The sequence below is a fragment of the Mobula hypostoma genome, chromosome 6 (genome assembly GCF_963921235.1).
Source record: "Mobula hypostoma chromosome 6, sMobHyp1.1, whole genome shotgun sequence".
NCBI classification, from domain to species: domain Eukaryota; kingdom Metazoa; phylum Chordata; class Chondrichthyes; order Myliobatiformes; family Myliobatidae; genus Mobula; species Mobula hypostoma.
In genome coordinates, this window is record NC_086102.1 from 33,606,904 (window position 1) to 33,632,837 (window position 25,934).

The 25,934-nt window shown below is 41.8% G+C and overlaps 1 protein-coding gene across 5 annotated transcripts in view; it reads left to right on the forward strand.

The window, feature by feature from the left end:
- The window catches only part of col8a1a (collagen, type VIII, alpha 1a), a 149,890-nt gene that overhangs the window by 79,907 nt on the left and 44,049 nt on the right, over positions 1-25,934 (forward strand). The window contains exon 1 of one of the 5 annotated variants that reach the window (XM_063050531.1): positions 19,422-19,457. The exons of the other annotated variants lie outside the window; for them this stretch is intronic. The gene's annotated coding sequence lies outside the window, so the exon portion shown is untranslated. Of the gene's footprint in view, positions 1-19,421; positions 19,458-25,934 lie in introns of those variants that run through there. 5 annotated transcript variants of the gene reach the window in all.

Sequence of the window (25,934 nt, forward strand, 5' to 3'; positions counted from 1 at the left end):
TTTCCAGCATGTGCTGACTTTCTCGTGTGTATATCTGTGAATAAGCCACGCTACTTTGACTGCTTTTAGCATTAATTCCATTAATGCTCTTGTTCCTGGAAGGGCTTCTGGTGTTTAGCAAGGTACCAGTACATGTGCATTGCCTTGGGCCTCATGAACTGCTGAAGTTTCTGCATGAGGCTTAGTGAAACAGTTAGTGGGACTCTTTCTACACTTCGTGAATTTCTGTGTCAATGGCCTTTCAAAACAAAGCTGACATTTTAAAGAACCAGGCTAGAGATTTATTTCACAAACACCTTGTGTATCCATGGCAATTATGTGTAACAAAAGTACAAAGAAATCTTAGAGAACCTTTAGAGGACTCAACCTGGAAAACATTATTCACTTGAATAAGGGCCAATAGCAACACAGCAACACAATCTTTGAACTATTTATCTATCTTCACCTTAAATGTATCTTGTGGTAGCACTACAGTGCAATTGCATAAAATTACTGAAACCTACAAAATTAAATAAATAACACAATAAAAAGAATAATGATATAATTTTCACAGACCTTTCAAAAATCTGATGGTGGAGGGTAAAAAGCTGTTTCTGAATCATAGAGTGTGGGTCTTCAGACTCCTGTCCCTCCTCTGCAATGGAAGTGATGAGGAGAAAGAATGTTCTAGATGTAAGGGTCTTTGTAAGGAATGCTGCCACCTACAGGCACCACCTCTGAGATGACCTCTGGTTATGGAGCTGGCTGAGTCTATAATCCTATACAGCCACTTGTGATCCTGTGCACAGATGTCTTCGTACCAGGTGGTTATGCTCTTCACTATATGTCTTTGCGAGAGTCTTTGACGTACCAGATCTCCCCAAACTCCAGTGGCATGCCTTCATGATTGCAACAAAGGATAGAATTCTCCTGGATGTTGACACCCAGAACCTGAGGCTGCTCACCCTTTCCACTTCTGACCCCTCAGTGGACTGGTGCGTGTTTTCCTAACTTCCCCTTCTTGAAAAGCACAGTCATTTATTTGGTCTTGGTGACATTGAGTGCAAGGTTGTTGTTGCAATACCACTCAACCAGCCGATCCTTCTCGCTTCCAAATGTCTCCTTGCCATCATCGACGCAAAAGTCTGTGGTGGATACGATCTCATTGACTCTTCACGTGGCCCTGGATCACGTAGATCAGCTAGTTGAGTGGTGTTGCAGCAACAAAATTGTACTCAATGTATAAGACCAAAGAATTACTTGTGGACTTCAGAAAGTTCCTGGGTATCAACATCTCTGGGGATCGATCCTGGGCCCAACATATCGATGCAGCTACAAAGAAGGCAAGACAGCAACTATATTTTGATAGGAGTTTGAGAAGATTTAGTATATCACCAAAGAAACAACAAATTTCTACAGATGTACCAGGGAGAGCATTATAACTGGTTATATCACATTCTGGTATTGGGGGAAGGGGGAAGTTACCGTACAGGATCGTAATAAGCAGCAGAGAGTTATAAACTTAGTCAGCTCCATCATGGGCACTAGCCTTCATAGTATCCAGGACATCTTCAAGGAGAGATGCCTCAAAAAGGCAGCATCTGGCATTAAGGATCCCCATCACCCAGGACATGCCTTTTTCTCATGGCTACCATCAGGAAGGAGGTACAGGAGCCTGAAGGCACACAATCACCGATTCAGAAACAGCTTCCCCTCTACCATCAGATTTCTGAATGGTCATTGAACCCATGAACACAACCTCACTACCTTTTAAAAATTTTATTTTTGTATTATGTATTTAACTATTTTATATATAGCAATTCAGTTTCTTTTCTCTATTATTTATTGCCACAAAGACAACAAATTTTGCAACATCTGCCTGTAATATTAAACCTGATTCTGTTTCTGATCTGTGAATTTATAGACAGTGTTTAAGCTGTGCTCAGCCACACTGCCCTGAGTGTAGAGTCTCTTTTCTCTTCGGTTGTCTGTCGAAATCCAATGACAACATCCACTCCTTTAACGGTGAGATCTTTGATGACTATACAGTCCTATCCTAGACCCACAAGCTTTATTGCAGGTGGGACATGTATATGTGATAGTGGTGGCAACCATGGCTGCATTTCTCCTGGCTCTCTTCTGCTGTCTTCTGGTTGTTCTTTCCATCTCTAGAATATGAACCAAGTCCCTACACAGCTGTCGCCAAGTGGTACGGTCAGCAGCAACATCCTCCAGGTCCTCGGGTCCGATCTTGCACTTCCTTAAAGCATTCTTTATCTGATAGCGCTTCATCGACCCTGCTGCTGAGCATCGACCATGATGTAGCCAGCCGTATAACACTCTGGGGGGTAGCCGACATGGGGGCATCCTTATCACGTGCCCCAGCCATTGCAGCTGACGCTGATGATCATGGCCTCAATACTCCTGCAGTTGGTCTTTACAAGTATTTCAGTGTGAGGCATCCGCTCATGCCAGGTAATTCCCAGAATACACTGGAGGCAGCTTATGTGGAAGCACTTCAAGGGCTTGATGTGACGGCTGTAGGTTACCCAAGCTTCACAGCTATAAAGGAGGGTGGTGACGCAGACCGCTTGGTATACGGCGACCTTTGTGAAGGCTCCTGTTCTGAAAGACTCTATGCCGAAGTCTCCCAAAGGCAGCTGATGCCTGTTTAATACAGCTCTGGATGTCGTTGTCAATGCCACTATCCTCAGAGAGAATGCTCCCCAGATATTTGAAAGATGGCACTACTGACAGCTTTTCATCACCAATAGTGAAGGCAGGTAGAGTGGGTGGGACACTGGTACTCCATTGGCAAACCACTTCTGTCTTGGTGGTATTGACAGTCAGCCCCATCCTGCTGTATGCTCTCACCGCCACAGCAAGGACAGTCTGAATATCCTCTGGACTATGGGCCACAAGAGCACAGTCGCCTGCATACTGCAGCTCCAGAACCCGCTCTGTACGGAGTTTGGTGGTTGCGTAGAGCCTCCTGATATCAAAGAGGTTGCCATCTAATCTGACATCCACTGCCACACCGCTGATGTCTTCAATCTCGTTGTGGAGAAGCTTGGTAACACACAAGAGGAAGATGTTAAAGAGCACTGGCACTAGTACACACCCCTGCCTCACCCCTGTGCATACAAGGAAGGGCTCGGACTCTTGTCCTCCTATGGTCACCCGAGCAGTCATCCCATTCTGGAACTGGCAGAGGATGTTAACAACTTTATTGGGACAGCCAAACCTGAGGAGGACATCCCATAAGAGGTCTCTTTGCACAGTATCGAATGCTTTGGAGAGGTCAACAAAGGCCATAAACAGGTCCTGATGTTGCTCCTCGCACTTTTCCTGAAGCTGCCGGGCTACGAAGACCATGTCCATCGTGCTCCTGTTCTTCCTAAATCCACACTGTGATTCAGGCAGCATTGACTCGGTGATGTTGCTGATGAGTCTCTGAAACGTCACCTTGGTCAGGACCTTTCCAGCAACAGAAAGGAGTGATATGCCCCTACTATTGCTGCAGATGGCCTTGTCACCCTTGTTCTTATAAATAACAACGATGTTTGCGTTTCTCCATTGCTGTGGGATGTTCTCATCAGTCCAGGCCTTGGTGATGTACTGGTAGAGGGTGCGCATACACATGTACCCTCAGTTCTTCAGTAACTCAGCAGGGATATTGTCAGTGCCAGGGGACTTATTGTCCTTAAGGGAATGGACAGCTGATAGAACCTCCTGGAAGGTTGGTGGTAGACTGAGGTCGTGGATAGGAGGAAGTTCAGGCAGTTCATCCAGGATGGTGGGGTCTGCGTTGGAGTCCTGATTAAGCAGGATGTTAAAATGCTCAGCCCACCTCAGCGGAATGGTATTCTGATTCTTCAGAAGTGTTAGACCATCTGCTGTTTCTAGGGAAGTAACGCATCGATTTATTGGGCCATAGATGGTTTTGACAGCATTGTAATAATTATGCATGTCATTATTATCAGCAAAGGATTGGATTTCCTGTGCCTTTTCAGTTCTCCACTCATTTTGTATGGCCTGTATTGCCTTTTGCACTTTCCTCCGAGCTGTCTGCCAATGCTGCCTGATGCTGGTGGATGAAGGGTTGTCTGAAGTTGCCCGGTGTGCTTTGTGCATGTTGTGGATGGTGTCTGAGTTATCGTCAAACCAGTCTTGGTGGTTCCTGCTCTTATGGCCGATGGATTGGGCTGCTGCTTCATAGAGCGCAGAGCTGATATAGATCTACTGTTGTTCCATGGTATTTTCTGAGCTCAGACAAGGTTCCAGCTCCCTTAGTTTCTCAGCTAGGATGCGTCGAAACTCACTTCTTGCTTCTGTTTCTCAGGCGGTTGCAATTTAGCCGCTTTTTATTGGGTTTTTGCAGCCGCAGGGGGGGGGGAACGCCCTTTCATATGGAGCTTGGCCACAATCATACGGTGGTCAGTCCAGCACTCTGCACCTCTGAACTGTTTGTTCTTCTGCCATCAGGCAAACGTTACAGAAGCATCAAAACTAAAATCACAAGGCTACTAAACAGCTTCCTCCCACAGACAGTCAGACTGCTAAATAGCTGCTCCACCTGACTCTGCTTTGGACACTTTTAACTTGCACTGGACACTTATAACTGATTTTAACTGACATGTGGCTGTTGTGTTTTACTATTTATTGTTATGTTTATTATTTAGTGTTGTGTTTGTTATGTTATGATTGCACTGCCCCTGAGAAACGCTGTCTCATTCTGCCCTGCAGAGCTGATGTATAGTTAGAATGACAATAAAGTTTTCTGAATCTTTTTGAATCTTGAATCTTGAATCTCTCATGGCATGGGTGATGAGAACATCTTTGTTGTCACTACGTCTCACAATGATGAAGTCGATCATGTGCCAATGTTTAGAGCGAGGGTGCATCCAGGAGGTCTTATATTTTGCCTTCTGCTGGAAGATGGTGTTGGTTATGGTACGGTTATGCTCAGAGCAAAGAGTAAGTAGCCTCATGCCATTTGCATTCACCTTGCCAATGCCATGCCTACCTAGCACTCCACTCCATATCCTGTTGTTCTGTCCCACCCTAGCACTGAAGTCCACAAGCAAAAGGATCTTAACATTCATAGGGATCCAGCAAAGAGCTTCATCCAATGTCTGATAACATTCCTTGGCCTCGTTCTCAGATGACAAAGTTGGTGCATAGGCACTGAGAAGCGTGGCATAACGTTTCTTTGCCAGGGATACGGAAGGTCATTAGTCTTTCACTAATGGCAACAGGTGTTTCTGTGAGACTCGGTAGAAAGGTGTTCTTGATGGCCAAGCCTACTCCGTGGAGATGTTGTCCACCTGGGGGGAAATCTTTCCAGAAGGTGGTGTAACCCATCCCTTCCTCTGTTAAAGAGCCTTCACCCAGGAGCCTGGTCTCACTCAGCGCAGCAATGTCGACGTTGTAGCGCCTCAGCTCAGCAGCGATCAAGGCTGTTCTCCGGTGAGGTCTGTCAGAGATGCCATACGAGGCCAGGAGAGTCCTTACATTCCACGTTGCCAGTTTTAGGTTGTATTGTTTCTTATTTCGACCGCAGTAGTGGAATAACCCGATAGGTGTGGTAACTTATCCAGGTGAGTGATTGAGTGGGCAATTTTTAGGCCACCTTTCCCAGGCCCTTCCCCAATTGGGGTGAGCAGTGCGGTCCCTAAATAGGGCTGCTCAGTCTCACAGGGGTCTGCCGAAAACAGCTGCCACTCAGTCCCAGCTGCTAGCGACCAAATACCCTGTGCCACTGCCGTGCAGGGTTCTGACTAGGAGCTCCTAGTCCATTCGTACCTGCTTCCGCTGCCAGACGCCCCATCACCGTCAGACTTCAACCATATGTAAAGTCCAGGTATTGTTCACTGTGGTCAGAGGTGGAGACCTGTGCAAGGAAGATTTTAAAGTGCCACAGGGGGTGCGCCATCCCCAGTAGCACTATCTTCACCATGATGAGGTAAATCCCAGTGGCAAGGATGATCCCAGGACAACTGGTCCCACATCTTGGCTGCAGGAGGCTGCCGGGTCCTTTGTCTGTCAAGGCCCGCCTATTGCGCGCCGCCAATGTATTGCTTTTCTATCAGGGTGTGCTCCCTTAGCCTTGTCTCAACAGACTTACCACAAGGCAGTGAGGCTATTTGCCCATAGCTGGGACATTGGTTGACAGGTGCCAGGGCGTGTCCACACAGTGGTGGGCCTGCATGCTACGTCTCTGGGGCCCACTGCTGCTCTGAGATCCCCCTGTACTTTAGCCTGGGACTGTAAGATACCCAGTTTCTGTGTGTGGCCCCGAGGAGGCACTGCAGGAGTCTTGGTGGTGGAGAGGCTCTGTACTGGCAGGAGGAGGCTTACACACTCGGCTCCTCTTTTCACCCTCTATTAAGGCGGCTAGCCAGCGGCAGTAGCTGTACGCAGAGAGTAACAAGCAGAGAGCACGATGCGGCATATAGCATGCACCAGCTACAAGCACCACTACACTACTGCGCTGGACGCTTCACACGCACCCTGTGAGCAAATACTCCCACCCACACATTGAGTGTAGAGCAGACATCCCACCTCTCCCGGAAGTTCCAGGAGTCTCTCGCATATCGATAGTGGCTCCCTGATGCCTGGAAATTATATACAATATCCCGCAAATCGATTTTTTTGAGAGAGAGAGCGAGCATCCTGATCTCTCTTCGTGCTAGGTAGACCTATCAGTTTTCTCTGTGGGTGGGCCTTACAGTTGACGTCAAAAATAATGACAGTGTTTCTCGCTGCAATGTTTGCAACAGTGACTTTTCTATTGCCCATGGTGGGTTAAAATGTAAAAGACATGTTGAGGTGAGTTTAACAGGTGTCATTCGTTCATTAGCGTAGCTAACGTTACTTAAACTAGCTGGCTAGCTGCTAAGGAGCTACTCTATTGATGTCCTACATGATGACGCCAAACTCCCTGTAGACTTGCTTAAAGTTGTAATAGAATAAACATGATAATATAATATAATATATGTACATATTTTAATGTCATATTTTCTGCATATACCCAACTTGGTATACAGATTAGACAAAATCACTAAACAAAGTATTACATACACCCTTGGAGGTCGACGGGGGGTCGGGGGGTGGGGGAGGATATGGGGTTGTGGGGGGCAGGGCTGCTACCTCCTTGAAATAGTGGTGCTACCTCCCTGAGTTTTTGTAGGGTGGGATGTCTGGTGTAGAGTAGAACACTGCCAACCACACAACCTCAAGGTTCCCCTTTTTGAACTTCCCCTGTCATACCATTCGGAGAATTCAAGGAAATTTGTCGAGTATGATTTGCATGTTATAAAATTATCTTTCGCTTTCCTAAGTGATTAGTTATTTTCTCTTTGATTATTGACTCTAGCATATTGCCAGCAATAAATGTTAAACTAACTGGCCTGTAGTTCTGGCCTACCTTCTGGTCTTTCTTTTTAAACAAATGTCTCAGTGCTAGTTTAAAACAACTCTTCATTTTAACAATCTCCTGTCAACTTCCTTCGTAGTGAAGATAACATGCATAAAAATTGTTTGCTTGGCATAATACTCTGATTCCTGTCATAAGTAAGAAAGATCCAATTCTAAATGATAGTGCTAAATATATAGATGTTGTAAATGTATCTTTTATTGTGGATCCATCACGTGTGGGGGAAAAAATTGTTTACAAGTACATCAATGTCACAGCAGTATGAAAAATTCCTGGAACCCAAAAGGAGAAGATCATTGATTCAGGCTGCCCAGCAGTAACATAGATAGATTAAGGATAGAGTTAAGCCGGTAACTAATGCAAAAGTGGTCTCATTCCTCCTCTTAAAGTAAGATACTTGAAGTATCTGCTCTTTTTGATCACAATCCACATTTTATTTTGTACAAGTGATGGTGAACACACTTCAAATGAATTTTGACATCACTAGGTCTGTCTTGAGGTCTCTGTGTAAACGCTCTAAGATCTCACAATGTGCACAGAGGGTCTAAACAGAGAATCTTGAAGCACAGTACTGTGTTTAATGATTTGGCTTTTGCTAAAATTCTGCTGAGGTAATTTGTTGCATATTAAAATTTGTAGGCCTCTTTTAGTCTTCTGTTCTTCGTTATTTTTTTCAGGATGTAAGATTTTATTTGTTAACATTCTACAGCTATTAATATCAAACATTACTTGAATTACAATAAAAATGTATTTGAATCTTTTTTCCTTCTAGCTTGTGTGAGACAATATTTCAGCTTTCTAACATGTTATCAGGGAGAATGGGGACCAGTGAAACTAGAGGAAGGTTGGCTTTGAGAACCAACAGGAATTGTATGGGTCAATGGTCTCCAGTCCTGTAAGGGAATCAGAGCAATGTTTGTATTTAAACCTTCTGTTCCTCTGGTTAGGATTTAAGCTTAATATCCATTCATTTAAGTACGACACATATGTTAACCCAGTGTAGATGTAGACTTGATGAAAGCAAGAAGCCAGATTAGTCCAGAATCATTGAGTTTAGATACTTTCAACTCCTGATCAACACCTATCTATATATCGTCATAAGAATGGTTTTAGCTATCAGTGAAGAAAGGGAGGTGTTGTTCTGAAATGAACCAGAAGGTACTGAATGTTCCATATTGCAGCCCTCTTGTTGAAGGACAGGTCAGAGCTTACAGGGGAAAAAAAAATCTAGGGCAAGGGATCTTCAAATGGCAGAGATGCCCCAAGATAAGTTTGTCTATCCCTCCTTACCTCACCAAGTAATAATACTTTCTTAGGATCACTGTATATTTGCATGTAATTTGCAAAGGCAGTTGTAAATTGACCTGAATGCAACTGGTAGATTATAGGAAGGTGGTGGGGTGGGGTGGGGGGGGGGGGGAAGAAAAATGGGGATGGGGATGTGGTAAACCATATATATGTTGTAACTGGGTTAACTGTCTGGACACACCCATCTGCTGACTGCCCCTGTGGCTCCTCCCACAGATTCCTGAATAAAGGTGATTTTGCCTTGCCCCTCCCCCTCAGTCCAGGGGCAGACACTCACCATGGAGGTCATATTGTACAGCGAATAAAAGCCTTTCAGTATTTACCCAACTGCAGTCTTTTGGAGTTATTGAAGGTGCTTCAGGGGATTAGTGCAAAAATGGTGCTTGAAGGTCAGCATGGTCTTGTTGGGCCAAAGGGCCTACTTCCAGGTTCCTACATTCCTGATTCCATGAGTTAAATCGTAGATTAAATGAAGCCTCCATCTCATTCAGACAAATGCCAGATCACCAATGTTGTTGGAGCAGTAAATCAGCAAGTAAGATTTGAGACCACTATCTTTTTTGTTCTCCTCATGATGTGAAAACACTAAACTTGGCCTTATTTTGCAGAAGCCCTGTACAAATGCATATTGTCTAGTGCAGCTGTCTTACCTTAACCAAATTAGTAATTTTTTTTAAAGAATTAAAATTATATTTCAATTTCAAAGAAAATTACTTTCTCATGTGGTTGATCCCATATAATTACAGTGGGGTAAAAAGGTGGAAATGAGTTTGCTACTCTGCTTTTTATATCAATAATTAAAATACATCTACATGAACTTGCCTTCTATATTAATTAAAATGTATTTTAACCTTTTTATATAAAAATGATTGTATTCAAGTACATTTGCTTTAGCATTTTACAGTTAAGTGACTATAAATGCAAATAGTTTTTTTGATCTTCAAGTCTTCACGTGTCTCGTATCCATTAACTGAGAATAAATTCACATTTGCGGAGCATAGAGAATTTGCACTGACATATTAGTGTGCAAATGGTTAATACTGTGGGTTTTCTGTAACATCAAGGTACAAGCATCAATGTACCATAGCTTTGGAGAGAGATGGGAACAGACGTTAGGAAAGTGTTTGATTGGAGTAAGGGAAAATATGATTTAAGCATAAATTGGGAACAGATGTATTCAGGGAAATGTACAACAGAGATGTGGCAAATGTTCAGGGGATATTTGGATGGCGTTCTGCATAGGTACGTTCTAATGAGACAGGGAAAGGATGAAGGGTACAGGAACCATGGTGTACAAAGGCTGTTGAAAATCTAGTCAAGAGGAAAACAAAAGCCTATGAAAGGTTCAAAAAACTAGGTAATGATAGAGATCAAGAGATAAGGCAAGCAGGAAGGAGCTTAAGAATGAAATTAGGGAAGCCAGAAGGGGCCATGAGAAGGTCTTGGTGAGTAGGATTAAGGAAAACCCCAAGGCATTCTACTAGTATGTGAAGAGCAAAAGGATAAGATGTGAGAGAATAGGACCAATCAAATGTGAGAGTGGAAAAGTGTGTAGGAACCGGAGGAGGTAGCAGAGATATTTAATGAATACTTTGCTTCAGTATTCACTACGGAAAAGGGTCTTGGCAATTGCAGGGATGACTTACAGTGGATTGAAAAGCTTGAGCTTATAGACATTAAGAAAGAAGATGTGCTGGAGCTTTTGGAAAGCATCAAGTTGGATAAGTCTCCGGAACCAGATAAGATATACTGCAGGCTACTGTGGGAGGCGAGGGAGGAGATTGCTGAGCCTCTGGCGATGAGCTTTGCATCATCAATGGGGATGGGAGAGGTTCCAGTGGATTGGAGGGTTGCAGATGTTGCTCCATTATTCAAGAAAGGGAGTAGAGATAGCCCAGGAAATTATAGACCAGTGAGTCTTACTTCAGTGGTTGGTAAGTTGCTGGAAAAGATCCTGAGAGGCAGGATTTATGAACATTTGGAGAGGCATAATATGATCAGCAATAGTCAGCATGGTTTTGTCAAAGGCAGGTTGTACCTTACTAGCCTGAATGAATTTTTTGAGGATGTGACTAAACACATTGATGGAGGTAGAATAGTAGATGTAGTGTATATGGATTTTAGCAAGGCATTTGATAAGGTACCCCATGCAAGGCTTATTGAGAAAGCAAGGAGGCATGGGATCCAAGGGGACCTTGCTTTGTGGATCCAGAATTGGTTTGTTCACAGAAGGCAAAGAGTGGTTGTAGACGGGTCATATTCTGCATGGAGGCCGGCGACCAGTGGTGTACCTCAAGAATCTGTTCTGGGACCCCAACTCTTTGTGATTTTTGTAAATGACCTGGATGAAGAAGTGGAGGGATGGATTAGTAAATTTGCTGATGACACAAAGGTTGGGGGTGTTGTGGATAGTGTGGAGGGCTGTCAGAGGTTACAGCAGGACATTGATAGGATGCAAAACTGGGCTGAGAAGTGTCAGATGGAGTTCAACCCAGGTAAGTGTGAAGTGATTCATTTTGGTCGGTCAAATATGATGGCAGAATATAGTATTAATGGTAAAACTCTTGGCAGTGTGAGGATCGGGGGATCTTGGGGTCCGAGTCCATAGGACACTCAAAGCTGCTGCACAGGCTGACGTGGTCTTCATCAACTGTGGGACTGAGTTTAAGGGCTGAGGTGTAATGTTGCAGCTATATGGGACCCTGGTCAGACCCCACTTGGAGTACTGTGCTCAGTTCTGGTTACCTCACTACAGGAAAGATGTGGAAACTATAGAAAGTGTGCAGAGGAGATTTACAAGATTGTTTCCTGGATTGGGGAGGATGCCTTATGAGAATAGGTTGAGTGAACTCGGCCCTTTCTCCTTGGAGCGACGGAGGATGAGAGGTGACCTGATAGAGGTGTATAAGATAATGAGAGGCATTGATCATGTGGATAGTCAGAGGCTTTTTCCCAGGGCTGAAATAGTTAGCACGAGAGGGCACAGTTTTAAGGTGCTTGGAAGTAGGTACAGAGGAGATGTCAGGGTTAAGTTTTTTTTTTATGCAGAGAGTGGTGAGTGCGTGGAATGGGCTGCTGGCAACGATGGTGGAGGCAGGTACGATAGGCTCATTTAAGAGACTCCTGGATAGGTACATGGAGTTTGGAAAAAGAGAGGGCTATGGGTAACCCTAGGCAATTTCTAAAGTAAGTACATGTTCAACACAGCATTGTGGGCCAAAGGGCGTGTATTGTGCTGTAGGTTTTCTATGTTTCTAAGTCTTGAAATCGCAGCCAGTGAGAGCATGCAAACAATTAGTGCATCCATATACAGCTGCTTGATCTGTTTTTAATTATTCATTTAAAGATATCTGACAGACTTAGCGAAACATTACAGCACAGCACAAGCCCTTTGGTGTTGTGCCTACCTTTTAAGCCACTCCATGATTTCCCTGACCTTAGCCTTCCATTTTTCTATCACCCATGTGCCTATGTAAGAGTTTCTTAAATGTCCCTAATGTATCTGCCTCTACCACTACCTCGGCAGTGAGTTCCGCGCGCTCACCAGACTGTGTTTTAAAAAAAAACTTGGCTCAGACACCTGCCCATCCCCCCCCATGCTTTCTTTCCATCACTTTAAAATCGTGTTCCTCAGATTAACCATTCCCCCCAACCCGCGAAATATCTCTGGCTGTCCACTCGATCTATGCCTCTCATCATCTTATACACCTTACACCCTACCCTACTCCAAAGAGAAAGGCCCTTGCTCACTCAACATATCCTTGTAAGGCAGGATCTTCAATTTAGGCAGGATCCTGGTAAGTTTGAATCATGCTCTAAAATATTGTTGAGATATTAATAACTTAATGGTTCCGTTCAATCTGATGTCATCCTCAGACAAAGTGTACACTGGTTGAAGGTTATTTATGCATATTTTTAGAAATCTTGATCCATCACTATCAAGAAATTTTCTGAACAATATATCCTAACAGCCAAGTTTAAATATATTTGTCTTTGGGGATGCAACAACAGAATTTAATGTTTACACAACTGAAGATAGTAAAGTGCCTTTGCGTTTCCACTTTGTTGGAGCTTTGCTTTGGTTATCGGAGGGCTTGTCTGCAGTTGATGTAGTTGGACAATGCACCGGGGACCTGGGTTCTGCAAAGGTATAGTCTATGATGGGAAGCCAGCATTGTCTCAACTGTTGGAAAAAGTTCAATGTTGTGAAAAGACATCTGTTTTGTATAATCGTATTACCTCTTATCATTAAAAACTACCGCAAGGAACAGTTGAGGTGAATAGTACAAATGTATTTAAGGGTACGAAAGAGAAACATATTAAGTTTCTGTTCACAAACAAAAGAAAATCTGCAAATGCTGGAAGTCGGAGCAACATACACAGACCACCAGAAGAACTCAGCAGGCCCGGCAGCATCTATGGAAAAGAGTACAGTCGACGTTTTGCGCCGAGACCCTTCGGCAGGAGTCCTGGTGAAGGATCTCAGCCCGACCCGTTGATGGTTTACTCTTTTCCATAGGTGTTGCCTGGCCTGCTGAGTTCCTCCAGCATTTTGTGTGTGTTGTTTGAAAGTGTCAACTGAGTCTGCATCCCTTATAGTTTTGGGTATTGAATTCCACAGTACAGGAGCTTAGTTCAAAAAAAGCTGACCTGCCAATTACCTTTTGAGGGAATTTGTAAAAATTTAAGACACCAGCAGAAGAAGACTTGAGAGCTTGAGCAGGAGTGTAAACCAAAATCAATTGTGTGATGTACTATACTCCAGTCCCAGACCATTAAGAGCTTTAAAAACAAGTAAGGTAACATCAATCCTAAAAGATACAGGAAGCCAATGAAAGGTAGGGAGCTAGTATGGGAGTGATATGCTCCCTCATCCTGATTTTGGTTAAAGGTCTAGTAGCAGCATTCTGATTGAGTTGAAGTTTGTCAATAGATTGCTTTGGAAGGCCAGTTTAAAAAAAGTGAATTGCAGAAATATAGTCTATTCGATATAAAGTTGTGAATGATATTTTTCAGCTTCATTACATGACAGAAATGGATGTGCCTTTGCAATATTTTTAAGTGCTTTGGTCACTTTCGTTATGTGGGATTTAGAATTCAAATCTGAATCAAGGCCAGTTGCTTCTGATTTTATAAGGAGAGCCAAGTCCCCAAGTTTATCAAGAAATTTATCTCTTTTGTCTTTGGGATCAGCCATTCAAGAAGTTTATCTCTTTTGACTTTGGGACCAGTTTCATTTTATTTACAGTAGTTTTGAGAAATTATTGCTCATCTATTTCTTTATTGCAGCCATACCAGAAGTCAGAGAAGATAGATTGTTATCAGCATCAGGCTCAACCGTGATATACAATTGTGTGTCATCTGCATAACTGTGGAAATCAAGTTTATGCTCTCTGACGTTGCCTCCTAAGGGGAGAATGTAGTGGAACAAGATAGCTTCCCAATCAACACCAAAAGGTACATTGTACTGTGTCTCTTAGAAAATGGGTCTCCAAGACAAAGAAAATATCTCTCTATGATACACAGTATTACAAAACCAATTCAGGACACTAGCAGAGAGGCCAACCCAGTTCTCAAGGCGATCTAGCAGGATGTTGTCAATGGTGTCAAAGGCAGCACTTAGATGTAGTAGAGTTAGAACTGAAACTCTGTCGGCATCAGTGCTGAGCCAAAGGTCACTGACAAGTTTGGTAAGGCGTTTCCATGCTGTGGTTTACTCTAAAACTTGACTGAAACCTCTCTCAAATATTGTACTCATTCAGAAAGTGGTTGAGTTGGTTGAAAATGGCTTTCTCAAGAATCTTGCAACAGAAGGGATGATTTAGTGTAGACCTGTAGTTAGCTAGTACCTGACTATTATGATTTGACTTTTTAAAGTAGGGGGCTTTCGGGGAATATGTTAATTATTTTCCTAACAGAATTGAAAACACTATATAAAAGAGTCCTTTAAAAGTGTGGTAGGGATAGGGTTGAGACAGCAAGTAGACAGTTTGCTCTTTATAACAATCTTATATAGAAATACATGTAAATTTTGACGTGGTATTGTCTTTTTAAGAGGCTGTCTATACAGGTTACCAGTATCTGCAGCTATACTCTCCCTAATAGAAGTAATTTTAATTAAAAAATATTGTGAATTCCTCACATTTTGTGGCAGATGCTTGACTGAAGACTTTATAGGTTGGGACAGGGTTGAACAGTTGGTTTATAGTTGAGAACAATATTCTTTACTCACCACTATCCTCAGTAATAATCTTGGGAAAATGGGCTCTTTTTGCAGAACATATAGCAGCATTAAATGAGCATAGTTTTTCCTTGACAATATTACAGTGGACTTCTAATCCACTTTTCTTCCATTTTCTCTTAACTACTCTGCACGATCTCTTGAGATCGCAGACAGGATTCTTTAACCATGGTGACATTTCACTCAGTGATTTCCTCTTAATCCTAAGTGAGGCCACTGTTTTTAACATATTTATCAAAAAATTAGGCATTTCATTTACTGAGCAGTTTAAGTAACATGGATCAGATAAACTGACCAACTCAGAAAATTTAAGTTGTGTTGCAGCATCAAGAAACTTTTTTTTAACTGTAATTTCTTTTGTGGTCTTGGTTCCAGGCAGGACAGCATCAAAGAGTACACACAAATGATTAGAGAAATGCTATCAGAGACATGTTAATAATATTTAACAAACCAAGAGAAAATATGCAGGTGCTGGAAATCCAAGCAACACTCAAAGTGCTGAAGGAACTCAGCAGGTCAGGCAGCACCTATGGAAAAGAGTTCCGTGGACATTTGGGCTGAGATACTTCACCAGTCCTGATGAAAGGTCTCAGCCCAAAACGTTAACTATACTCTTTTGCATAGATGCTGCCTGGCCTCCTAAGTTCCTCCAGCATTTTGTGTGTGTTGCTTTAATAATTTTTAATCCTTTCATCATCATTAAATCAAGTGTCTTTCCAAGTTGATGGGTAGACTCAGTGACATGCTGAGGTAAGATCTAGGCTGTCTAGTAAATTTATGAACTCAACTGTTATGGGGTCCGTATTTGAGAGATCATTGAAATGAATATTGCGATCACCAGAGATGAGAATTCTGTCATAGTTCAATATAGAGGGTGTGAATTCTGAGAGAAACCAGGCTTTGGATGTAGGAGGGCAATAAATGATAAAGCAGAGTACCACAAATTTTAAACACGTGTACCTCAAATCTCGAAAAATTGTTGACAGACAGTAGATTGCACCTAAAAATACTTTTTGAACATGGAGGCAAGCCCACTACCTTGTCCACTAGGACTTGGTATGCTGCAACTGTCAAGATTAGGGAGGATAGTACGGATGACCGTGTGTATTCATTTGGCGTTAGCCAGGTCTCAGTCAAGAACATAAAATCAAGGTCTTGGAGGTAATAAAATCATTTAAGATAAAAGTCCTATTTGAAAAGGATCTCACATTTAGAAGAGCTATCTTAATCAGAGCAGCTTGGAGTGGCACAATAGGGGACCATGTTGATACGTAACAAAGGGAGATCAACTTGTAAGTGATCTCCAAATGTGATCTTTACCACTTTTTAGTGTTATCCACTTTGCATTCAGTGGAAAACCTTACACATCTAACATCAGCTGACTGTGACTCCCTCATTCATTCTAGCATATTTGAGATATCGTTATAAAGCATGAAATTGGCCCTTCAGCCCACCACATCTACACTGATCAACAAATCCCCATCTATGCTAATTCTATTCACCCACACTGCCTTGGTGATTCAAGCACTCAAAGAAATATCTGTATAAGTTGTGGGAGTACCTGTCTGCACCAACCTCTCAGATTCCATGTTTCACCATCTCTTGGGGCGGGGGGGAGAATCATCTTCTGTTCCCCTCTGTAATTCTTACTCCTCACCTTAAACCCATACCATCTACCTTAGCCATGGTGAAAATGTTTCTACTTTCAACCCTATCTATGCTTCTTGTAATATTGGATGCCTCCATCAGATCCTCCCCTCAACCTCCCATCCAAACTTGCCTCATTACTGAAATGTTCCACTCCAGACAAAATTGCAGTAGATCTCCTGTGTACCCTCCCCAGTGCAATCATGCCTTTGTATAGTGTGGTGATCAGAATAACAGAGAGCTCTCCAGCTGTGCCCTAATCATAGTTTTACAAAGTTGTACTGGGGATTGTGATTCAATTACATTGTGCTATGGTAACACACCTGACATAGATCCCATCAAGTCTTGTCTCACCATAAACTAATCATCTGGTGATTGATATTTCATAATCCACTGATAAATTCATTTTCATCTTTTCTTCTACAGCAAGAAATGGGGCAAAGAGCTGGTGCATTGCAGCAGCTTCCACAAATCAATAATTTATTCTATTAAGAGATGTTTAGATAGAATTTAAAGTTAAAGATCAGTCTGCACTGTGTTGTTGATTGGTGAAAGCTTATTTGGGTAAAAATGTTATGTGGAACAAAATTCTGTTGTGTCAGAATTTGAGAAATGTCCAATTTGTAAAATCTCCAGCTCAACAAATTATCCTTCCAACAAATCAATGCAATAGAAAACAAAACATGTGCTTTTGATGACAGTGAGTATTGATGGTTACACAGCTATCTGTTGGTGAGCCATAGCTTTATTCAATGTCCAAGATCAATCAGGAACACTGTGTGCCTTTTTATGTATTGTTTTTGGACAAGGAAGTTTTACAAGTGACTGTGAATGATTAAATTCAACCTGTATTCTTGGATCAGATTTATCTTTATAAGATGGTTTTAGCTGTTCGTTCCAATCAGCAGTATCTAGTCAGGATAACATAAGATGCTCAAGTGGATAACATAAAGTTCTACAACCATAAGATACAGGAGCCAAATTAGAACGTGGCCCATCGGTGGCTGTTTTCATCATGGCTGATCCAATTTTCCTCTCAGCCCCAATCTCCTGCATGCTGTGACCAATCAAGAATCTATCAACCTTTGCCTTAAATATACATAAAGGCTTAGCCTCCACAGCTGCCTGTGGTAAAGAATTCCACAGATAACCCATATTCTAGCTAAAGAAATACCTCCTCATCTCTGTTCTAAAAGACACCCTCTATTCCGAGGGCTGCTCAGCATAGACTCATCCTGCAAATTAACCTTTAGGGAATCCTACACAAGAACTTCCAAGTTCCTTTGTGCCTCAGATTTTTGTATGTTCTCTCATTTAGAAAATAGTCAACCCTTTCATTCCTTCTAACAGTGCATGACCTTATACTTCCTGATACTGTATTCCATCTGCCACTTCTTTGCCCATTCTTCTAATCTGTCTAAGTCCTTCTGTGGCTCCTCTAATTCCTCTACCCTATCTGCCCCTTCATATCATCTACAAACTTCGTAAAAAAAAATCATCAATTCCACCATCCAAATCATTAACATATAACATAAAAAGAATATGTCCCAAACAGAGTGCTGTGGAACACCACACGTCACCGGCAGCCAAGCGGAAAAGTCTCCTTTATTCCCACTCTTCGCCGTCTGCCAATCAGCTACTGTTTTATCCGTACTGGAATCTTCCCTGTAATACCATGGGGTCGTAGCTTGTTAAGCAGTCTCATCTGTGGCACCTTGTTAAAGGCCTTCTTAAAATCCAAGTACACAACATCCACTAATTCACCTTTATCTATCCTGCTTGTTATTTCTTCAAAGAATCCCAACAGATTTGTCAGACAAGATGTTCCCTTGAGGAAACCATGCTGATTATGGCCTATTTTATTATGTGGCTCCAAGTACCCTGAGACTTCATCCTTAATAATTGACTCCAACATCTGCCCAACCACTGAGCTCAGACTAACTAGCCTATAGTTTCTTTTCTTCTGCCCCTCTCCTTTCTTGAAGTATGGAGTGACATTTGCAATTTTCCAGTCTTCCAGAACCATTCCAGAATCTAATGATTCTTGAAAGATCATTACTAATGCCTCCACAATTTCTTCAGCCATCTTTTTCAGAACCCTGGGGTGTACAACATCTGGTCCAGGTGACTTATCTACCTTCAGACCTTTCAGTTTCCCAAGAACCTTCTCTCTAGAAATGGTAACTTCACACACTTCATGCCCCAACACCTGGATCTTCTACCATACTGTTAGTGTCTTCCACCATGAAGACTGATGCAAAATACTTATTCAGATCATCTGCCATTTCCTTGTCCCCCATAACTACCCCTCCAGTGTTGTTTTCCAGTGGTCTGATATCCATTGTCATCTTTCTTTTACACTTTATGTATCTGAAGAAACTTCTGGTATCATCTTTAATATTTTTGGCTAACCTACCTTGGTATTCCATCTTTTCCTTCTTAATAAGTTTTTTTAGTTGCCTTCTGTTGGTTTTAAAAGCTTCCCAATCCTCTAATTTCCCACTAATTTTTGCTCTATTATATACCCTCTCTTTGGCCTTTGTGTTGGCTTTGATTTCCGTTGTTAGTCACAGTTGCCTAATATTAGAATTTACCACTAACCACAAGACACATTCATTTACAGAGTTATCTCTACAACTAAGATTGCTGCTATAAGTTTTCTTCTCACTTAATTATCCATTTTCTGATATCTGTTAGTTTGAATTGTTCTTATTGTTAATTCTACTATCAGGAAGGGTTGGCTTTGATGTGAGATGGTTCCATAGCAATCCTTAGTACTCCATAGCAATCTGGATATTTTTATAGAGAGGACAAATTCTGTCATGATATTGCATTTTATCCAAGGTAGGTGACTTTATTTACATAACCTCCATCTTGGTGGACATATCAGTTCATCATGGTCTTATGATACCAATGAAAATAGAATGATGTGTATTTTTTCATTGTTGAGGTATTGGGAATATTTTTGTGATTTTTTTTTCATTGAAGTTGTATGTCAATACAAAGTTTCACTTTTTAAATTATCTTAGATTCTGAACTGAATAGCTTTAGATAAGAAAAGACTTTTTAAAATTCAGAATTGGATTATATCATTGAAGAATAACAGCAGAATTAATTAGATTAAAACCCATGCCTCAGATGTAAAAAGTGAACAAACTAATAATAAAGCACTGAAGCTCGATCATATCCTGTTTATTCCAATTCCAAGTTGTTTCACAAGATAACCTGGTATTTAGGCCAAGAAGCAATAGTTGGGTGGAGTGACCAAAAGATCGTTCAAGTAAGACAATATCACGGATTGTCTAGACGGAGTTGTACAGCAGTGGAACAGACAGTTCAGCCTAGCCCTCTATGCTAATCAAGGTGCCTCCTTCAGCTAATTCCATTTCCCAACATTTGACCCAAATCCCTCTTCAACTTGTACCTATCCAAATGTCTTTTAAATGTTGTAATCATCCTTGCCTCTACCACTTCTTCTGACAGCTTGTTCAGTAGATCTACCCACCACCTCCTGTGTGAAAATTGTGATTCCCAGGCCCTCTTTATGGCTTGTTTTCCTCTCACCTTAAATCTATGCCCTCTAGTTATAGACTCCACTCCCATCAGAAAAAGACTATGGCAATTCACTTAAGCATTCACCCCAACAATATCCAAAATGATATACTTATTACTGATTGTAATGAACGCAAGAATCTTGCACTGCCTGTCTTTCTCTGCTACCAAATGACCTGGTGCCTGCACCTTCAGTGAGGTGCTCCTGTCTGTGATGCACTCAGCATCATGGATGCTCCTGAACAAATCCAACTGCATCTCCAGCTGCCCAGTTGAGACCTGCAGCTGGATACACTTCGTACAGTCACCAGTGACTCTGTAAGTTTCTGTTATCTCCTATATTCTGCAGGAGGAGCATACAGCTGTCCTGACTATCACCTCCACTGGGACTACAGAGAAAACTAAAAGATCTTGCCACTGCACAGTTCCTCACTTGAAACTGTGGGAGGCGAAACCTTGGGACTTGCATCTCAACCTTAATTTGTACAGGACGTTGGACAAGATCATACTGTCTCCTTGCAGTTCTTCACTTACAATGTACTGGACACAATAATAAGAATTAGATTTAAAAATATTGGAGAGATAGAGGGAAAAACATACCAGGCAGTTTTGAAAGAATGGAAGAGTAGGTTAAATTGATTCGCTATTTGAAAGTGCTAGCACAGGTATAAATATCCAATTGAACTTCTTCATTGCTTCATTTTTCTATGATTTAGTGCTAGGTCTATGTACATACCCCTCCATTTTTTTCCTTTTGGTTCAGTTAAAAATTACAACAGTCCACAAATACCAGCTCTCAAATGTGAAATCTGTTCCAAATGACAAAAGTAAATTTTGAGGTTATCCTTTGAATGACATTGAAGGATTTTCCCTTTCATGAAGAGCAAACCTATTTTCTTTTGGTTCAGTATTTATAACACTGGGAGGCAGTGGCCATGATGTGTGTTGGCATCCAGGAGATGTGTTAACTCCATTACTGCATGCTGCAACAGTTGTTTTGGTCAAGCCCTATTACATACATAAAGATACCCATACCATAGCCCTCTATCCTCCTCCCACCCATGTACCAATCCAAACTTCTCTTCAATGGTGAAATCAAACCCGCATCCACCATTTCCGCTTGTTCCACACTCAACCATGCTTTGAGTGAGGAAGTTCCCCCATGTTCCCCTTAAACATTCACTTTTCACCCTTAACCCATGACCTCTAGTTCTAGTCTCACCCAACCTCAGTGGGTAAAGAAAGCCTGGCTGCATTTACTCTGTCCATGCCCTTCCTAATTTTGTATAGCTCTGTCAAATCTCCCCTCATTCAGTTAGAATGCTCCCCAGGGTACATCTGTAGAAATTTCAAGCGTCTTTCATGACATACTCGATCTCCTCAAACTGCTAAATGAAACATTGTCGCAGTTGTGAAACGTGGCTGTGACACTGATTTTTGTTTTGATAAAAATCACGGTGCATACTTTTATACTATGCTGGAGGCTGCATATTTTAATTCGTGAACGGTTCAGCTTGATGTCCTCATTACTTCCTTATAACAGACCTTTATATCCAATTTCCCATTGAGATTAAAATGAGCCACGTACATTGATAATGTAACTGCATTCATGAAATATGACAGGAGAAAAGAAACCTGCATCAGAGTGAATAGTGAAAGCTGCGTTTGCTCCATTTCCTGATGGGTGGTACTTCAACAGGAAATGTGCGCAAAAGTTTCAAAATGGACATTATGCATTTCCTGTGGTTGCATGTAACAGCCTGATGTGAGTCCGATTTCTCAGCTGTGAATTCAGTGTTACATTATTAGAAAAAATTACACAGATTAAGCTATTTACTGGAAATTAAAAGATCAAAGTAAATTTTATTATAAAGTACAGACAGTATGTCTCCATACACAAACCTGAGATTCACTTTCCTGTGGGCATACTCAGCAAATCTATAGAATAGTAACTGTAATGAGATCAATGAAAAATCAACAAGGGTGCAAAAGACAACAAACTGTGCAATGCAAATAGAAACAAATAGCAATAAATAACGAGAACATGAGATAACAAGATGAAAGAATCCTTAAAGTGAGATCATTGGATGTGGGACCATCTCAATGGATGGGCAAGTGAGTGCAATTATCTCCTTTGTTCAAGAGCCTGATAGTTGTGGGGTGGTAACTGTTCTTGAACCTGGTGGTGTGAGTCCTGAGGTACTTTCTACCTGAAGGCATCAGGGAAAAAATTAGCATGGCCTGGGTGGTGGAGATCTCCGATGATGGATGCTACTTTCCTAAGTATTGAGCTGAACCTGGTCAAAGTTTTCTTGACATTAGGAGTGACTTGTACTCTTTGCACAGATAAACCAATTTACTGATTGGCCCATACTAGGATCAAAAAATGGTTTAAAAAATGAAAACCAGCTGTTTTGCCAGAATATCAGGGTAACTTCTACACTCAAGTTGTTTTCATTGGGAACATTCCTATGCAAACAGCACTGATATACAGTCCATTTATAATTTTAAAGTGATGATTGATGGATTTTTGTTAACAAAAGTTAAAGGAATGAGCCATGATCTCATTAAATGGCAGAACAAGCTTAAGGGTCTAAATGTTTTCCACCTGTTCTTGTATAACTGCTGAGTATTTTGGGAGAGAATATTTGGATGGATACCTATTTTGTTTTCATTTATTGGAAAGTAAAATAGTCAAGTGAAGCAAAGAATTTTAGGAGAGGATGCAATGTACAAACATGATAAACAGGGTAAATAGCAGTTGTTATGTTTAATATAGTGTTGTTTCCATTTCTTCAATAATCAGACATAAGGAATTGGAATAAGATAATGAGCATCTGCTAAAGTCTTTTGGCCAAACTGTTTTTATGAAGGATGTAGAATGTAATCAGTAGACGGGAACACAGTGGCAAGATGTAAATCTGAAAAATATCTATGGAAAAGAGTACTGTCGACATTTCGGGCTGAGATCCTTCAGCAGGACTGGAGGGAAAAAGAGATGAGGAGTAGAGTTAAAAGGTGGGGGGTGGAGTGGAGGGAGAAGCACAAGGTGATAGGTGAAACCAGGAGGGGGAGGGGTGAAGTAACGAGCTGGGAAGTTGATTTGGTGAGAGAGATACAAGGCTGGAGAAGGGGGAGTCTGATGGGAGAGGATAGAGGGCCATGGAAGAAACAAAAGTGGGGAGGAGCAGCAGAGGGAGGCGATGGGCATGCAAGGAGATAGGTGAGAGAGGGAAAAGGAGATGGGGAATAGTGAAGGACAGAGAGGCCCAGCACCAGAAGCTCAAAGAATTGATATTCATGCTGTCAGGTTGGAAGCTACCATTTTAATTCCATCTCCCATTAAAAACGGGATCTCCCAGTGGCAACCAATTTTAATTTCATTTCCCATTCCCATTCCAATATGTCTATCCAAGGCCACACTCCAGTTGGAGGAACAACACCTTTTTATTTCTTCTGAGTAGCCTCCAACCTGATGGCATGAACATTGATTTCTTGAACTTCCGGTATTGCCCTACCCCCTCTCCTTCACCAGTCCCCATCCCCTTTACCCTCTCTCACTCACTTTATCTCCTTGCCTAATCATTGCCTCCCTCTGGTGCTCCTCCCCATGGCCTTCTGTCCTCTCCTATCAGATTTCCCCTTCTTCAGCCCTGTATTTCTTTAATCAATCAACTTCCCAGCTCTTACTTCACCCTTCCCCCTCCCGGTTTCATCTGTCACCTTGTATCTCCCTCCCCTCCCCCCACCTTTTAACTCTACCCTTCATCTTCTTTTCTCGGCCTGAAACATCGATCGTACACTTCTTCCATAGGTGCCACTTGGCCTGCTGAGCTCCTCCAGCATTTTGTGTGTGTTGCTTGGATTTCCAGCATCTGCAGATTTTCTCTTGTTTGTAATTTGGATTCTGAGAAAGACACGTTTTTTTTTTGGTGACTCCATAAGACTGGTGAAAACCTTAACTTACTGAGAGCCTGGGGGATGGACCCATGCATGTGCCTTCATTTGCTCAGTCAGAACCTTCAACACTGGAAACACATGGACAGATCACCAATGAAAAGTAACTGAGACTTAGCTGTTGGAATGGTCACATTCAGGCAGGCAGGCTGCCTATCTTCCAATCCACTGTGTTGCTCAGTGTTAAAGTTATACTAGCAAATCTCTGAACTTTTTTTCTAATCTACTGAACCTTTACTCCAACCCAATGCATCCCATTCAGTGCTCATGATGAGTTCTCCCCCTTCCAAATGTTACACTTTTCAGAGCAGCTCTGTTCAGTCTTTAGTTTACTTGCACCATCTGTGCTAGTTACATTCTTCAGCATTTTGCTAATAAAACTTCAAAGAATACTACATTTTGAAGTTGATATTTATCTTACTTACAATGAAAAATCCTGATTTTTCAAAAAAAAACTGAAAACTAGAAACCTATTCTAATCAATAGCTTAAAATGTTGCATTCTTTAAAAATGTTATTAGCAAGTAAATCAATTAATATCTAGTCTTTTTGATGACATTGAATATTAGCATTTATTTTGAAAATGTGACAATTATAGCTGTCTTCTGCAGGAGCTTGCCTATCCATTGACTTGCTATTTTACATATATCAAATCTTTTTTTTAGATTATGAGAACATTCAGTCCTCTTTTATTGTCATTTAGAAATGCATACATGCATTAAGAAATGATACAATGTTTCTCCGGAGTGATGTCACAGAAAACAAGACAGGTCAAAGACTAATACTGACAGAACCACATAATTATAACATATAGTTACAGTAGTGCAAAGCAATACCATAATTTGATAAAGAACAGTCCATAGGCACAGGAAAATAAAATAGTCTCAAAGTCCCGAGTCGATCAACTCCCGAGTCCCTGATAGCAGCGGCAAAAGGGAGAAACTCCCTGCCATAAACCTCCAGGCACCGTCAACTTGCCGATACCTTGGAAGCAGCCAACCCCAGCCAACCCTGAGTCCATCCGTCCGAAAACTCTGAGCTTCCGAGCAGCCTCTCTGATACAGCTTCCCGAGCGCCATCCTCTGCCGAGCGCCTTCAACCTCTCCCCGGCCCCTGAAACACGCAAAGCCGAGGATTTCGAGGCCTTCAGCTCCAGAGATTCCGGTTACCACACAGTAGCAGCGGTAACAAAGCAGACATTTCAGAAGTTTTCCAGATGTTCCGCTGTGCTCTCACGTCTGTCTCCATCAAATCAGGATTGTGCACGGTCCCCTACTTGACAAATAACATATATTCATCACCGAAGTGGCCGCACGCGCTGTTGTCGCGCCGCCATCTTCTCCCCCCTCCCGGGAGGAATCTTAATAACTTTTCACCGCAAATATTTAAAGAAGGATTGCTCACATTAAGTGCAACAGCATATAAGCACAATGAGGTGAATTTTGAGTGGTAATAAGAAGGTTAAATGTTCAGAATGATTTTGAGTCTCTCAATTTTGCTTGCAGAACATGCAAATTCTTGTTTTCAACTTTGTGAAAACATTCAGCAAGTGAGCCTCAATAAGGAGGACAACTACATATAAATAATGTGATGTTTTCAGGCCTTAGATTCAGCTACAGCTACCAGACATACCGCCTTTGTTCATGCATCATGTATACAATTCCTATTCATTCTACAGAACTATTGATATTCTTTAAAGGGACAAGAGTAACTGATTTCAGACTTTGGGGAGACTGTTTTGGAAGCGAGCTGTGAAACCTTTTATTCTGCTGTGCTCTGGGACATATTATGAATTTGTTGGCAAGGAGAGCAT